Consider the following 6,282-nt stretch of genomic DNA (forward strand, 5'->3'; position numbering starts at 1 on the left):
GTCCAAAGAAGCTATGAAATAACATCGGGTAAGAGAATTTTTTTCTTTCCATTCCTGATATTCCCTCTTCATGCTTCAAAAGCCCTATGACCTGGATGTTCTGGTGCTGGGTTTTTAGCAACCTTGTTCAACTTCTTGGACGTGAGCACTAGATTTAGGTTACGATACCAGTCTGCATAATCGCGTCCTTTTAGTTTGTTGTCATCTAACAATTTAGCAAACTATCCGTGTGCCATTTCTGATAAAAAGCATGATTAATTAGTCCACAACCTTAATATTGTTTCATGTTATCTTCCATACAATGGACTTTTATCTATGTTCCATCTCTATTTGTTCATCTCTAAGATTTCCCTCATATCTTAGTGATGAGGATACAGTTCATGTCTTTGGAAATGTGAGAAATCACATAGGTGCATGGTGCCAACTATTTCAGCTACATAACCCCACCACTTTTTGTGAAGGATCTCATATCCACTCATCCAATGAGCTTTCCCTTTAGCCCCCATCAGACAAGATTCATTATCATTTTAGGTTAAACCTTTCTGTCTAGGTGCATGGGGTCAACTATTTCAACTACATAACCCCACCAGTTTTTGTGAAGGATCTCATATCCACCCATCCAATGAGTTTTCCCTTTAGCCTCCATCAGACAAGGTTCATTGTCATTTTAGGTTAAACATTTCTGTCTAGTAAATGCAGACACGTCATATCATGAGCCCCAAGGTATCGTGGAAAAGTCTTCCATTTTAGGATAAGCCCCTCCCACTACTCTATGACACCCCTATCATCTCATAAAGCAATTCCACCGATTGTATCAGTGAAATGGATAGACTAATTTTATGGTGCATCTCCACCCACAAATTCAACACATTTTCATGCATATGACGGAAGGCCTTTAGAGAAATCATCCTATAATATTCCCTATCTCATTGCGCTTAGAGAAATCATACCATAGTGGCTCCCATTAACTTTCATAAAGTCAAATTCAAATAGGCCCTTAATGGGCTAGGGTTCCCGCAAGGTTCTTTTTGAGGAGGAATCTATTTAGGGGGCCCATTAAAAAAGGAGATCATGCAATGATCTATGGGCATCATGATAATGATATGCATTCAGCCATGATATTCACAGAGAGCCACATAAGTCAATACATGGGCCAAGCACTTATGGCCCAAGAATGAATGACATCCATTCAACACATCACATACACATACACAATTGTTCCAAATCAATTTAAAACTTCTAAAACCCATATTCATTTAGATTAACACATTATCAGTCTACCAATTGACTAAATTGTCTAATAATTTTATCTTAGTATATGGGCTAAATTGCAAAAAGCAATTCGACCAATATAGCAGTCCATGTTGAAATGGGCTAGTCTTGCTTTAATCTAACATAAAAGGGCTTTTCAAGTATGGGTTGAATTGGTCAATGCAAATGGGCCATCAAACCCCTAGCCTAAAACCAATTTTGGGTCACTTAAACCGTGGCCCAAGGAGCTGCGATCATACCCCAAAGGACCATAGGTTCGACCAAACAAAATTGGACCAAAACTAGATCAAATTGGCATATGGTTTGGTTCCAAATCATGCATCAATTCACATAGGTAATGACATGAAATTCTCAGTTATGATTCACAATCAAAACAGCAAATAAGTAGCAAATAAATAGAAACAAATAGCTAGGGCTGATAGTGCGATGGTCTGAATCCAATCTGGACAAAAATTGTAACCCTACGAAAACTACAATCTGAGATCGATCTCCATTTGCAAGCTTTGTCTTCTCCGAATGCTTCAGCGGTTTCTCCGACATAAAAAAATAGAAAAACCCTAATTTATATTGCTTACATCAGAAAAACCTAATACATTCTTTCTAGAAAAAAAAATTAATTAATTACAGGCACACAATTAAATCAATAAATTTGATGTGCACAAACCTTGCTGCCAATAAGATTTCCATCTCCATCACACTTTCAACCAAAGATTTCAACAATCCATAATAAAACAATTTTAAAATATATCAGAATATATTCACCAAAGTGAAAACTCCGAAACCCGCATCTATGAGGCACAAAAGGCATGAATAGTCTACTGGCACCACCTTCAACCCACTAAGGCATACTAGCGATGTGCATAGTCAAACAGACCCACCAATACTTCTATATTGTTCAAATTATAAAGCAACGTAATCAACAAAAATCTGAGATAGGCTACATAAAAGCAAGATAAAAAATAGTCTTCCATTACAAAATTTGAGTGATTTACAAGGAATTAAGACCATATACGTTTTACACTACATACCACTCTTTCCTCATATTTTCTATCTCTGCCAGACTCTACTTTCACTCTTCAAATAGTAGTTCCTTCTGCTTTGCCTTGTATTGCGATAATATCTTTCACTGACAACCGCATTCGTCAAGAAGGGCATTTAACTTCTCAGCCGCCTTCGAAAGATTCGCTTCAACCACCTTGAGGTGCAGGCGTATGTCTTTTAGAGATTAAGCAGAAAGAGACTGTGACCCCTTAAGACTAGCCTTCCAAAACACGTGGGCCAACAGAGTAACCTGCTCCTCAATCTAGTCCATTTGAAAACCGAGAGCAAAAAAGGACTCATAAGTCCTCAGCTATTGGGAAAACCTAGACCACAAAAGCTCATCAGTAGATTGGTCCATATTCATCATCACCACGATTGTGTTTAGAGACGTCCCTATAACCATCGAAGGAATGTCAGCAGACGGCAACCAGCCCTTCTGAATAATGACTATAGTGGCCTTCACTGTGGAATTTTATACGAAGTACTTGTCAGTTTTGTGAGGACCTTGGATAGAGATCGGGTCCACGATGGTGTAGCCTAGAGGAGCGATATCATTCTTCTCACAATACTCCTTAAGCTCTTATCGCACTAATGCAAGTTCCTCATCATTTGACATAGCCTCGAATGGTGATGCCATCTCAGAACCCACCGGTTCACTTTCGGGCTAGGACTCCAAGTCCACAACTGCTACACCTCCAATATAATTAGACTCAATTAGACCAGTAGGCGCAGCCTCTTCTTCATGATGCATGTCTGTTGTGATTGTCTTGCGCATTGGATCACACAACACTTCAACTGCAACTTGTCCTTTTCCTTCCTCGGTAGGCTGCCCTGACCCAAAGACCAGCTCTTCAGGAGTTTCAATGGCTAGCAGATCCTTTTGGGCAACCTCAGTTTGACCCACTATCTCACTAAGGGCCTTTCTCTACAAACCTATGGGGGCTCCTTCTCCTCGCATGACGGAGGCTGGTGTGATGACGTCAACAACCGCATCCACGGCTACCCTGGCATCCACAGGGTCACTGGGTGGGTCTTCAAATGTCCCTTGATCCTGAGTGGGGGGGGCTGCAAAGGTTGCAACTCACGCACCAATCGCCCAATAATGGGTAAGATTGGCACAGTCAAGGGATCAACACCGAAAACCTCCTACGATGAGATGAACTACAAACGATCAGTACAAAAAAGTAATAATAGCAAAAGCAGACAACCACCCACACTGCCTATACCTTTGTACCCACAACACCTTCAAATGGGACTTGTGGGTTTTCCACATCGGGCCAAGTGTCATCGGCCTCCACTTGCTTCAACACAAATGACCGTAAAAAGATTAGTAAAAGTCATGGTATAATAATCACAACGATAGTAAAGCAAATACATTAGAGTTACAAAATATTACCAAATCAACCTTTTCGGGATCCCTCCTACGTGGACAAGGATCCATCTTCTTCACACGCCCACTAGTGACACGGACATAAACGGCTTCAGTAGAAGGGACTAGCGTGGTAGACTGTGTTGATTCCGCATCAGTCGCATCTCTTACATCAGGAGTTGGGGCTGGGGGATCATGCTTAACTCCTTCAAGAGTGGCTCGTGGTGAGCCCCTATCTTGAACCTCCCCATGCCCAGGATGAGGCAATGTCTAATTCAGGATCACGCTGCACCACCGATGGAACAGCAGTGTGAGGCACCCTCGCTGACCGGGCCCTCTTAGCGGCATGGGGGCAACTGCCTTCACCTCTCTCCAAAGCAGGGCACTTACCCTTTCAAACAACACCCATGAACTCTTGCTCTTTCAAAATTGGAGGACTTGGGAGAGAATTAGCGGGTTTCTACTGCTGGTCAGTTGCATGACCCACAGGGGGAGCCATAACGTGGCAAGGACGAGGAGTTGCAGACATAAACAATTGGAGGCCCCTGAATAATGAGCACATGTACGCAAAATGGAGGGACCTGCAAGTCTGAACCCTCTTATGCCCCGCGATGGGGAACCACGAACTCCTTGGGAACACTAATCCGTGCCGCATGGTCCAGAATATGTCCTCCCCCACAAAACGTAGAAACTGTGCACCCATGTCGTTGTAGCTGAACTGGCGGAGGATGCTGTTAGGGTGATAGGCCACAGTTTGTGCTTCACTAGCACGATCTAGGTAGGTGACGACACCGGGCCATAGAATGAGATGTGCCATGCCTGCAAGAGGATGCATGGCCTCCAATGCACATTGTTGGTCACCATTTTCTAGAACGACGGCTCCAATGCAAAATGGCATGGAATGCCGAACAGCCCAAGTATAAGGCCTCCACACAAAACCTTCAATGGACACTAGATTCAACTCAATCTCATTCACCCCGAACTGCTTGAGCATACTAGCACGAAGCCAGTGCTTTTCACGGCAGACCCCCAACAACTAATCTTCGGTTTGGTCTCCCTCAAAAGTTGTGATAGTGACATTCATGGGAGAGAGACATGGGGGGTGACACTGAGGTCAAGACGCTCGCAAATATACATGAACAGAAAAGGGGTGAAGATGTAGCTTATGCGCCTTTTACAACTTGGGTCAATTACCTGATGGACTATGTCGTCCATCTATTCGAATAGGTACCCCAAAAACATTGATGCTAATGGAAGCTGGTGACCTTTGGCAGCGAGCATAGCAAGGGGGGCCAGTACTATGCGAAGGCCATAATCGGTGACCCCCCAGGAAAGAGGAACTGAGATGCAACGTACAGAATAAACACTGCAAGGTGGCATCGGCTATCTCCCAGGCGCACCATCGCATTTCCCCTCCCGTTGGCCTCGAACCAGTAGGTCACCCATGCCTTAAGTGGCATCTTAGCGGGGGCAGTTGATTGATCTATCTGGGACTTGAACTCAGCAATCTCCCCCATCAAGTCCTCACAGAGCTCCGACAAATTGGCAGGGAGAGACTCGGGAAACTGTAAATGGTGGGCAGACACTGACCCACCGACTAGTAGTGCCAATAAGGCAACTACATACTCTATGGTTATATCAAATTCACCGAACGCCCCCACAAACATGTGAGTATGGCAACACCAATGCTCTAAAAGGGGATTTACATAACTTACCCTCTCTTTGCTAGGAAGATCCAAGAAATAGTCCACAAAGCGCAAGAGACCGGCATCCCATAATAGGCAACAAAACACGCCCATATAGACACATAAACTCACTCCCATCAACGGCATCAAATCCCCTATCATTGCCCCTTGATACCGACATAGGGGGCTAGAAACCCTTACCCCCATCGGTCACTCTATCTGCTTCACGCTCAGACAACATTTCTGCTGTATCCACTATTAGAACGAACTCAACAAACGAGTAGTCGAATTTCTTTTGGCAAGGAGCCATGGTCAAAAGACAAGGAACAAGGAAATGGACTAAGAATGGTTGCTATAGAGGTAAGGACAAAAACAAAGAGGGCAAGCTAACTGGAAACAATGGAGCAAGGAGAAAGGAACACTAACAGGAACACCACTATTTTATAGATGGCTCTTACGTGTCCAAAATCCTAAATGGCACTAGGGAAGATGAAATGATATGATTACAACTCCCTGTCATCTCTTAATGAAAAAGCAAACTAGATAAAATTATAATTATACCCTCAATCCAAAATCCTAAATGGCACTAGGGAAGATGAAATGATATGATTACAATTCCCCTGTCATCTCTTACTGAAAAAGCAAACTAGATAAAATTATAATTATACCCTCAATCAGGCCGAACAAATCGGTGCATTAATTCAAAAGCGGTGCTATATTGGCAACTGCCACTTTAAATTTTACATCCACTCTCCCAAATACACGCGCAAACATAGCGCATTTATGCCAAGAGGATGGTTACGAAAAGCTCTAATGATGACTTCCATGTCATCGGTTCGTAACAACTTCTCCATCATTCCAACGGTGATCAAATGCAAAAAGCCACCCAAACAAAACACTACTACTTCATACCAT

At 43.1% G+C, this 6,282-nt stretch overlaps 1 long non-coding RNA gene across 1 annotated transcript; it reads right to left on the reverse strand.

Annotated features, from left to right (window-relative positions):
* Nucleotides 1–2,363: 2,363 nt before the first annotated feature.
* LOC148848810 (uncharacterized) lies at nt 2,364–5,773 on the reverse strand. Its single transcript, XR_016101259.1, has 3 exons — nt 3,710–5,773; nt 3,540–3,614; nt 2,364–3,459 (listed from the first exon to the last, which is right to left on the reverse strand). It is a non-coding gene; the product is annotated as an uncharacterized LOC148848810 (long non-coding RNA).
* Nucleotides 5,774–6,282: the final 509 nt, after the last annotated feature.

This window comes from Nelumbo lutea, chromosome 6 (assembly GCF_056320005.1).
Source record: "Nelumbo lutea isolate HS-2025 chromosome 6, American lotus-T2T, whole genome shotgun sequence".
NCBI lineage: Eukaryota > Viridiplantae > Streptophyta > Magnoliopsida > Proteales > Nelumbonaceae > Nelumbo > Nelumbo lutea.